The following is an 11595-nucleotide window of genomic DNA, read 5'->3' on the forward strand; positions in this document are numbered from 1 at the left end:
CCAGATAAATTAAGTTTCCAAAAATAATGTCTAAATTATAATGATCATAAGAACAACCACGCAATGCTTCAATGTAAATGGATATCTAATATTCATTGTGAGTAGACTTGAGTAGAAAAATCAAATGTGAATACCAACAAGTGTGATCAGAGTGATTTCAGGGAAATCCACTTAAACCTGGAGCAAATAGCCAGAATGCTAACCTGCAACCTCAGCTCTTTGTGTCAAATCAGTAAAATTGCAAATTCAACATCATCCAGGGCAATTTAGCAAAACCTTACCTCTAAATCAAATCCTAAACAGACAAATGAAAATGTAATGACTAGGAAATACAACCATAGTAATCAGAAAACTGGACTGAAATTGGGTTCTGTCACTGTTTTCCCTAAGAGAATAATATACTGCCTAATACAAACTTAGCCAAATAGAAATTTCCAGAATAAACACCAAATCATATTCATCAGTTCTCACTTGTTCAATTCTGATTGTATGTACAGAAGAGTCAAAAACCTTAGACTCATCATTCAAAAGTATATTTGCAAGGGAAGGGGAAGATTAAATAACACATTTTCAAAGACTTTGTAGAAACAAACGCAGAGATAATTATAAATATTCTATCACTCTGAGAGCAATAGAAGACATTGTTGGCAACATTCCTTTGTTAAATGACAATACTTAATGCCACAGTACGGTAATGACATGCATTATGGGAAAGCAATTACCTTCTAAGACTTACTTAAACAGATATTTAATTTTATAGTTAGATCAATCAATTACCACACAGGGTGTGAATCAACTCTTGGCAAATTTGCAAACACAGTGTGAAGTAAAGCATGCATGGGCAATATAGTGCTGGGAGCATCCAGTTTTCAAAGAAACGTGTTCACATGAATCGAAACTTACACCCATTTCCATTTCTACCTGGGCGTTGATTATGTATTTGATTTAAGGAAATAATGAGATGTACATTTGTGCTCGAGGACAAGGGCTTACATACCTGTGCTGATAAACTCAGCAAGTGTTAGAAACGTATGGATCGGCACTCGTGAATAAAAATACATGTTACTAATTTTAAAAAATTACAGAAGTTCTGGGCTAGTGAGGTGGCTTTGTTGGTGAAGGTGCTTGCTGCCAAGGTGATAGCTTGAATTCAATCTCTGGAAATGACATGGGTGCAAAGAACAGAATCCTGTAAATTGTCTTCTAACATTTACATGTATATGTATAGCATGCACACATGAACACGTGCACATGCGGGCATGCTTGTCTGCGCATGCACACATACACACACACAGTGTGGAAATATTGAGTTCTTTGATTTCAAGGGTCTTAAACTAGAAGTTATCTCAACACTATATCACCTGCTCTGGTAAAGCCTTGTAAGCCCTTTTGCTTCAGTCAGGAGAACTCTTTCATTCATGCAGATGGGACACCACAATTTTATGCAGAAATGAATCTCCAGAGTCACCAGTTTAGCACTCTTCCAATTTTGTCCCTAAAAATTAATCCTTTGAGAAAAAAGTTTTCATATCCTGTTTGGATAACATGTACGATCTTCAGCCACAGATACTCAAGGTTAAAAGAAATAATCCTCTGCAATGAAAGGAGTAAAGAATGGGAGTTGGGCTTACATGTACTGTCATCTGAAATAATGTCTTCATGTACGAATTTTATATGCATGTGCTCCCTCACTTTTAAATCTCAAAGAGTCCTGGCAATACTGTGAACTGAACGTAACATGCTACAATCTCTAGCTTTTAATAAAAATGACATATACACTCAAATTATACATACATACATGTATGTACATATACATAGTAAATTGACTTATTTGACATCTGTAGATATCTGTGAGCAGATTGACTTTGGATATAATGTTGTTTACAATTGAGTTTGTCTTATCTACAGGTAGCATTGTTGAGAATGCCTCTTGGTTTGAATGCCTTTTTCTTGAAGTACATGAACCAATATCTATTAACCTCATAAGTTGGCAATAATAAGATCAAAGTACTGATTCCACCTAAACATAGCTTGAAGAGCCAATGAATTTATTGCATTTATTTATAGTAGGATGGGAAAGAGGCTACTTACAGGAGCATGGGGTGCTGAAAGATGGCTGTGTCCTCCAAAGCCAATCCTAGCATATTGTATCCTTGAAGCTCCCTGCCCAGCTTGAAGGCAAGTCCTCTGAAGCCTCTTCTCCACTGCTTATCTATTATTTTGGGGGGGGGAGCCCCATGAGTGTTTTTACTTTTCTGAGCCTCCTGTGTCTTGCAAATGTTTTCAAATTTCTGAGTCTTATAAACCTCCTTCCTCTCTCCAAGAGGAAATGTTTTAATTTTGAGGAAATAGATACATAATACCTTATGAAATAATGGAATCATCAGTATTCTTGAGAAATATTTTAATGGTTAGGAGTACTTACCGCTTTTCTAGAGGACCCAAGTTCAGTTTGCGGCACCCATGACAGGAAGTTCACCACTGTATGTAACTCCAGCTCTAGTGAACACTTTTCTAACTCCCTTCAGCACCTATTCATGTGTAGCATGTTTTCCTACAGGCACAGAGATGCATACATATAAATAAAAAAAACCCTAGAGTTTTAAAGAAATGAAATCAACATTTAATTGTAGGAGATATTTCTAAATGTTTCTGAGATTTAATTTAGTTAAATCTAAGAGTTCTTAAATAGCTAAGCATTGTCCTTAGGTTGTGATTCATATGGATTCCCAAACTAAGGACATTTAAAAGTCAGATTTGAGAAAATATTAGTTTTTTTTCCTGAGAACTTTGTCTTCTGGCTTCATGTAGAATTTCCTTTTAATAAGGCCAGAGCATTTTATTACTGTGTCCAGAGGAGGGCCCAGAACTTTCTGTTTAAAATGCTGTGAATTCTGAGCTGAGTGGTCAGCCACAGATAGGATGTATTCATTTACTCCTTCCCTGGTCTCATTTACTTTACCAAAGAGGGATCAGAATGTCAGAGCTAGAAGATGGGGATCAGTACTGCAAAGCTCTGGCCTATGCACAAGACAAGGCTGTTACCAGGAACTCACAGCAACTGTTCCTACTTACACAAAACCTGCTAAAGATCAAGCCAGGTAAAAATTCAGCTTGGATGAGGGATAGAATTTTAGGGCTGCATCCCTAGCTGAGGGAGTATTGGCAGTTGGTGCGGCTTGGATGGGAGACTCACTTATCTTTAGGTGTGGCCATTGGTAGACTCCTCATACACCCATGCCTAAACCCACAGCCTTGCACATGTGCACAGCAGTATATGGACTCAGTAAGTTGTTTTTAAAAAGAAGACCTGAAGGAAAACAGGAGATATATTGCAGAGAGGTCCTGGGCAGATATAGGAGGTTAGTAGGAGTTGTATATGATTAGTCATAATGTATACATCTGTTAAAGTTTTAAATTATTGTTTTTCAAAAGGAAGAACACAATAAAATGTTTTATCTTGAAAGGCTCCCTTCCAAACAGGGACTCTGAAGATTACACCTATTCATAGGGTAAAGGAACACATTGATGCTTCAGTGAAGTTTGATAGTAGAAGGAAGGAGATATCTGTGGCCAGCAAATCATACTTCAGTACTACATAGGGAGTGCCTAAAAATCACACCAGTTGTTTGGAAATACCAGAAACTTTTAAGGTGAATGACAGATACTAATAGAATAGATAGAGATAGCTTTTCTTTGAGAAGATTTTTGAGCAGACTCAATGCCTCAATCACCTTGGTAAGTTTGAGGCTACACAATAACAGTGTATTTTAAAGATAATTAAAAATAATAGCTGCTGGACGTGGTGGTGCACGCCTTTAATCCAAGCACTCGGGAGGCAAAGGCAGGCAGATTTCTGAGTTCAAGGCTAGCCTGGTCTACGAAATAAGTTCCAGGACAACAGGGCTATACAGAGAAACCCTGTCTTGAAAAAACCAAAATAATAATAATAATAATAATAATAATAATAATAATAATTAATAATAGCTAAGGGATATATCATAAAATAAGTGTTGCACAGAAATTAAGCTATTGGCCTGAAATAATTTTTTGGAACCAGTTAACAACATTTTGTACAGCATACACGGGACTGAATTGTTTACGTTTTAAGTAAGTGGCAAGTTTTGTAAATCATCTGGGTATGCTTGCAACTCAGCAAGGAAAACCTTTTATTTTTTAATCTCCCCAGAGTTTGCAACAAAGATTTGTGTCAATAGTTCCTCCTATGAACCGAGTCTCAGAGAATATGAAAATAAGTCACAAAGTTTAATTGGTAAAATATGTTACTTTTCAACAACCCTTATAGCTCCAAACACTTAATGTTGTTTTGAAGTATGCACGCCTAATGAAATCTCTTGTGTCAGTGACTATTAGGGAAGATGTCTTTGCTGTATACGGCATTTTAGACTTCTTAGATTTGGAATGAAATTATTTTAATGAAGTTATTTGGGTATAACTGCAATATTTTGTTCATTTAAAAGCTAAGTTGAATTAAAAATATGCCCCAGTACAGGGGAATGCCAGGGCCAGGAAGCAGGAGTGGGTGGGTTGGGGAGCAGGGCGGGAGGAGGGTATAGGGAACTTTAGGGATAGCATTCTAAGTGTAAGTGAAGAAAAAAATCTAAGAAAAATGTTTAAAATTAAAAAAAATGTCACGTAGATAGTGAATTATGTGTGCTGTTGTGCTTAGTGTAAAATAGCAGCTTGAGAGTCTCAACCAAAAAATCCAAACAGGAAAAACAAAACTAAACTAAACAAAAACAAAACCAGAAACAAAACAAAACAAAACAAAACAAAACAAACCACCTTATTATGGTGATTGATCTGGTATATTTACCTATCCTTTTTTCTCTTTCCTTCTTAAAATGAAAGAAATATTTTTATTTGGCAGTGGGACATTTTAGAATTGTAACATACAATGAGGTAAACATGTATCTCAGTGTTTTAAAATTCCTGGCATGATATTCTTTCAGATTTTCTCAGAAATTTCAAAATTCTGAGAAATCCTAGAAATTTCAAAATTACTGCTATCTTAAACATACTTTAACAATCTAATTATTGCTATTTTAAATATCCTTCTAACAATCTTCACTCTCCATAGATAAAATTAACGTGTAAAGACTAAAATACAATGAAATCAGTAGTTCTGATAAAGAGCTACAGTGTACAGGAATATTCAGACAAAAATATAAAGTTCGGATCTTCTAATATGGTAATAGCATTTCCACTTGACTCTACCTGTCATTTCCTCCTGTGTTTGTTCTATTCCTTTTCAAAGTCATAACATCTTATTTTTAATTATAGTTATTAACATATACATGTCTATAAGTTCATAAACACAATTTGCTGAAACTATTTAATGATACTTATATGTGTTTAGAGCTGAATGCTTGGTATTGGGTAACCTATCAAGAGGCTTGTTCTTGGAGAAGACTGATTCTCTTCTAACAATGATCAGATTCTTATAACTCTTCTAAAGGTGAAGCCCTGTGAGAATTACTCATCCATGCTGTCATGTCTATTGGAAAATGTATTGTTGAGATTTCCTGGGAACATGCTTCCCTGTCCTATAAAGAAAACATTATGCCATATCCAGGGATCCATCCCAAAATCAGCTTCCAAACGCTGACACCATTGCATACACTAGCAAGATTTTGCTGAAAGGACCCAGATATAGCTGTCTCTTGTGAGACTATGCTGGGGCCTAGCAAACACAGAAGTGGATGCTCACAGTCAGCTATTGAATGGATCACAGGGACCCCAATGGAGGAGCTAGAGAAAGCACCCAAGGAACTAAAGGGAACTGCAACCCTATAGGTGGAACAACAATATGAACTAACCAGTACCCCGGAGCTCTTGACTCTAGCTGCATATGTATCAAAAGATGGCCTAGTCGGCCATCACTGCAAAGAGAGGCCCATTGGACTTGCAAACTTTATATGCCCCAGTACAGGGGAACGCCAAGGCCAAAAAGTGGGAGTGGGTGGGTAGGGGAGTGGGGGGGTGGGTATGGGGGACTTTTGGGATAGCATTGGAAATGTAAATGAGGAAAATACCTAATTTTTAAAAAAAGAAAGAAAACATTATCTCTCAGCAGATGTCAAGAGCATCTAACCTTCTTCTGTTATCTTCCATGAACTTTAGTTATAGAGGTATTACTGTAGACTTATCAACTGAGTCTAGGTATTCAATTTAGTCAGTTGTGGGTTTCTGTGAATAGTCTCTGTCTGCTGCAAAAACAAACAAAACAAAACAAAACTTTGGTTGTAAGGGTAGGTATTTAGAAGGTAGTTAGAAATTATGCTGGTTTAGGAAGGTTTAGCAGTAGTTAATCTTCTAAGGTCTATTGCTTTTTCACACCATGAGTAATGGGCTGGTTGTAGAACCAGACATGCTGTTGATCCTATTTAGAGGGCATCAGGTCCAATTAAATTGATGTTGTTTACTCCAGAGTATAAACACTATCACTGTACATTTTGAGGTAGTTTGCTCTTTTATTGTTTGAAGGCATTGCAGATGAGTAGTAGTATTGATTAATTTTCCTAAATGGAAACTTATATTGGGCTTTTGAGTACTATGGAATAATCCTCAATATGAAGGCTCCCAGATCAGTTCTAGGTATTTGCCTATTCTTAATACTTATTCTGGATCTCTAAGTATGGTTCTTGAATAATAATCTATGACAACAAAATAATTTGTTTTCAATGCTTAACTTTAATTGTTTAATACCAATATATTATGCACATGTGTGTACATGTGTATTTTCTTGTGTTTCTATAAGTAGAAACCTGATTGAAGTCTATATTAGGTAAATTAAATTGCTCTCCACCTCACTTATAAATACAGTGTCCTTCACAATTTGCCTGGTTGTGAAGATCCTCCTGTCCTTGCCCTCCCAAGTCATATAGGCCCATGCCTTCATACCTGGCCTTTACCTGAGTGCTTTCAATAGAACTCAAGTCCTCATACTTGTACAATGAACAGTGAAGTGTACTTTATGAGTGAGTTATCTTCTCAGCCCAATACCAATATTTTGTTATGTTTTTTTTTAATTTGATAACAGGATCTTACTGTGCAATGTAGGCTAGGTTGAAATTGTGATCTTTCCAATTCAGTCTCCCAAGATCTGGGATTATAAGTGTGCACCATTACCATGATGACCTTTATTATCCATTTTTCAAATTATGGTAAATATCATTAAGATGAAATTTATCATCGTGCCCATTTTAAATATGCAGTTCAGTGGATTTAACAACATCCATTTGTGGTGTGAATGTCACTGCACTTTATCTTCACAATCTCTTTCATCTTGTTTTATCAACAAACTGCTAGAAACACACTCCCCTAATCATCATAATTAGAAAATGTCTTAAATTGAAAGGGTGTTATAGTCATGACCTACTGAATAGCACTGCTTAGCAATGCAGTGCACAGTAGAGTATCAGATGCTTGCTTCTATGATTCCAGAGCTGACCAGAAGTTATATCTGGATTAATCATCACCTATTCTGTACATTTTTAGACAACCTACTCTACCCAAGTTTTTGTATTACTATCTTATTCACAATTATCAAGAGCCTATGATAGCTAGGAGACAGTCTTAGGAATTCCAGCTCCCTTCTGAGTGATCAAATGTTCAACTCAGCGCTGAATTTCACAGAGAGTAGTGGTTGCTTATGTCCTTTTTAAGGGAAAATTCTATATTGCATCATTAGTCACCAATTTCTTTTGCAAGATTCACTTTCTGTCAGTGTAGAGATGTTCTGATATGTGTTTGCCATTGGGAAAATTCTTCTTATTTATGTCAGATTCTGCATTTTAGTGTAAAATATAATCAATTGAGTATGTAACCAAGGATATGTAACTTTGTGGTAGTATGGGAGGAAGAACAAAATTTTAACTTAAAGCCAATGAGTGTTTCAGGAACAAATTGTTAAGTACAAAGTGATTTACTATAATTTATCATACATCAATTTGTTTCTAGAAAGCATGTTCTACTATGAACCAACAAGCTTGAGGCTTTGGCATGTTCTCATTTGCAATGTTTTTCTATTAGTCAGTAAAAAGACCAAGTCTAATAGTTGAGTATCTTGATTTGAAAACTACACTTGTATGTAACATGTTTTGATCAAATTGAACCCTTATTCCCTTTCTCCTCATCATATGCTTTCTCTTAAAATCAACCGAGTCCACTTAAATCCATCAGTATGTTCATGGGTCTAGGGCAATGTCATTTACTAAAGCAATAAGCTCTCCATGGGATAAATTAAAAGGAGGAGGAGGAGGAGGAGGAGGAGGAGGAGGAGATGAAGAAGAAGAAGAAGAAGAAGAAGAAGATGAAGAAGAAGAAGAAGAAGAAGAAGAAGAAGAAGAAGAAGAAGAAGAAGAAGAAGAAGAAGAAGAAGAAGAAGAAGAAGAAGAAGAAGAAGAGCCTTGCTCCCTTAAGTAAGGGTGTATCTTTGTGACCTCCTCCTTCATTCATGGTGGAACTTTTGCTGGATTTATCTAGTGAGAGTCTTATGCTTGTGGTCATAGTCTTTGTGACTTTAGATGTTCAGTAATTCATTTATGTCTAAACAATAAGATTTTGAAGCACATAGCCACCTATGGCCTTGGGATTTTATGATCTCTCTGTCACGGCCGTCCACACTACTATGATAATCTTTGAGCCTTTCAAGGAGGGGTTGTCACATATATGGATGAACACTCAACAATCTCTTATTATTGCTTCTCATGATTAGTTGTGAGACTTTATATTAATTTCCATTAGAAAAGAAGATTCACTGACAGTTGAGAGATGCATTTATCTATGGGTATGAAGATGACTACTTGAGGAAATTTAATACTAGGTACATTAATCTGAATGATAGGATTAGGTCATTGCCTAGGGCTGATCACCTAGTCAATACAGGACTTTTGCTTTAGTTTACAGTATCAGACATGAGGTCCATTTTGTGGAGTATGCCTAGAATCATATCAGAAAGTACATGGTTACTCATAACAGTGGTGCCACTGATGCACCAGGGGACACAACTTTCCTGGTCAGTTATTATTGTATCTCAATGTGGGGACAATTGTGTAAGACTCTTGATAGTTTTATTCCCTGAAAATGTACAAAACACTTTCTAATCCCTGGGGAAGATTGTCAGTAGGGATGAAGGTTCAGGGTTCATATGAACTGATATCTGTGTGTTGTATGACTTAAGTATGTGGTCTCTTCAAAAACAAAGTCTTACCATCAAGATTCAGAGAGGTGAGCAAAATCATTGTCAATTGCTTTTAATGTTTAATATCTGTGGGGTCCCATTGACAAATGATTACAAAATGGATAGCTTACATCTAGCTCTGGAATTTTTGTTTGATAACCTATTTTAAACTTCACACACACACACGTATATATATATATATATGTATATATATATGTATATATATATGTATATATGTGTGTGTGTATATGTATATGTATATATATATATATATATATATATATATATATATATATATATATATATATATATATATATATACATACACATACCTATGCACATACATACATATTTGAGAAAGTCTCTAAGATGAAGGATTTCCGTGAAGCTTCTCAAAAAGGCTTTAGTGCTAGGTATCCCGTCCACTATCCTCACTTCAACCATGACCTTCTATCTCCCATCCCACTTTCCCTTTACAACTACATTATTGCCTTTCCCTTTTGTACTAATTGTATTGGATCATCTTCCTTTTAAATTCTCTCCCTGGCCCTTATTAGTTTCTGCCTCCTTGGGTAATTCAATTTAAACACAGAAATCTTAGAATTCACATATGAGTGAGAAAATGAGGAATGTGCTTTTCTGGGTCTGTGTAACCTCATTCAAATGATTATTATCTGTTCTATGAACTTACCTATAAATTTCATATTTCTTTATATAAATAAAATTCTACTTGGTATAAGTACCACATGTTCATTTTCCCTTCAGCAGGTGATGGATATCTAAGCTGCTTCTACTTCCTGGATACTGTGAATGTTTCAGGAAAATCCACTGATAAACAAGTAGGATGTACAGTATTTTGAGCCAGGATTGGTGATTTGGTAACTCCCTTTATGAGGGACCTGCACACTGATTTCCTTAGTGGACTACACAGTTTTAACTCTCATAGCATGAGTAAATAAGTGCCCCTTCCTCTCAATGTCAATTACAGACCTTGTTGTCCCTTCTTCTTCTTCTTCTTCTTCTTCTTCTTCTTCTTCTTCTTCTTCTTCTTCTTCTTCTTCTTCTTCTTCTTCTTCTTCTTCTTCTTCTTCTCACCATCATCATCATTATTACTATTATTATTGTTAGCTATTCTGACTGAAGTGAGATAAAACCTTAAAACAGCTTTAATTTGTATTTCTCTTATGGCTGAATGGCTGAGGATGTTGAACATTTCTCATTTCTCCCCTACCTCTTTTAAACATAGAACCCTCTATTTTCTTTGTCCATCTCCCCTTTCATTGAAAATAGATTCTTTTCTCATACAATAGATCCTAATTAGTTTCCCCTCTGTCTATGTATTAAAGTTCCTCCCCACATGTATTTCCTTATGGATCCACTCCTTTTCTGTCCAAAAAAAACCCAAAAAACAAAATAAAACAACAATAACAAAACAAACAAACAAAAAAGACTTCTAAAAACCAGTAATGAATTACAATAAAATAAAATATAATAACACAAAACACAATATCTCATTGATGTTGGACAAGGAAAACCACCAGAAAGAAAATAGACTCAAGAGAAGACACAAGAATTAGAGACCCACTTGTTTACCCACTAATGAGTTGCATAAAAACACTAAACTTAAAGCTGTAAAATATACGCAGATGACCTTGTATAGACCAGTGGAGGCTCTGTGTTTGCTATTTCAATTTCTTTGTGTGCATGTAAGCTTGCCTAGTTGACTTAGAGAACCTTGCCTCCTGGTGACCTACATACCCTCCAGCTCTTACACTATTTCTGCCTTCTCTTCCATGTGGTCCCTAAGCTCTCAGGGGAAGGACTCAGCAGACATCCAATTTAGAACTCTTCATGATGTCTGGCTGTGGGCGTCTTCATTTGTTCCCATGTGCTGCAGGAGGAAGCTTCTCTGGTAATGGCTGAGCAGGGCATTCATTTATCTATGAGTAGAGCAGAATATCATTAGGAGTCATTTTATAGCACAGTTAAAAAAATACTATTTGATTTTTAACTTTAGGTTTCTGGGCAATCCAGTCTGTGTTTCTTGGTCATCAAAGGAGTTTCAGGTGTGGGTTCAATTCATGAATAGGCTTTCAGTCAAATTAGATATTGGTTGACCACTCCCATAAACTTTGTGTGGCCATTACCCTAGGCTAATTTTTCAGACAGGACAGCAGTGTAGATCAGAGGGTTTATGGCTGGGTTGGTGTTTGTTTCTCTTTCTTTCTTTCTTTCTTTCTTTCTTTCTTTCTTTCTTTCTTTCTTTCTTTCTTTCTTTATTACGTATCTTCCTCAATGACATTTCCAATGCTATCTCAAAAGTCCCCCATACCCTGCTCCCCACTTCCCTACCCATCCATTCTCATTTTTTTGGCCCTGGCTTTCCCCTG

At 36.1% G+C, this 11595-nt stretch overlaps 1 protein-coding gene across 7 annotated transcripts in view; it reads left to right on the plus strand.

Annotated features, from left to right (window-relative positions):
- Positions 1–11595, plus strand: part of Marchf1 (membrane associated ring-CH-type finger 1) — an 854833-nt gene that overhangs the window by 184118 nt on the left and 659120 nt on the right. The window lies entirely within an intron of this gene.

Source organism: Mus musculus, chromosome 8 (assembly GCF_000001635.26).
Source record: "Mus musculus strain C57BL/6J chromosome 8, GRCm38.p6 C57BL/6J".
NCBI lineage: Eukaryota > Metazoa > Chordata > Mammalia > Rodentia > Muridae > Mus > Mus musculus.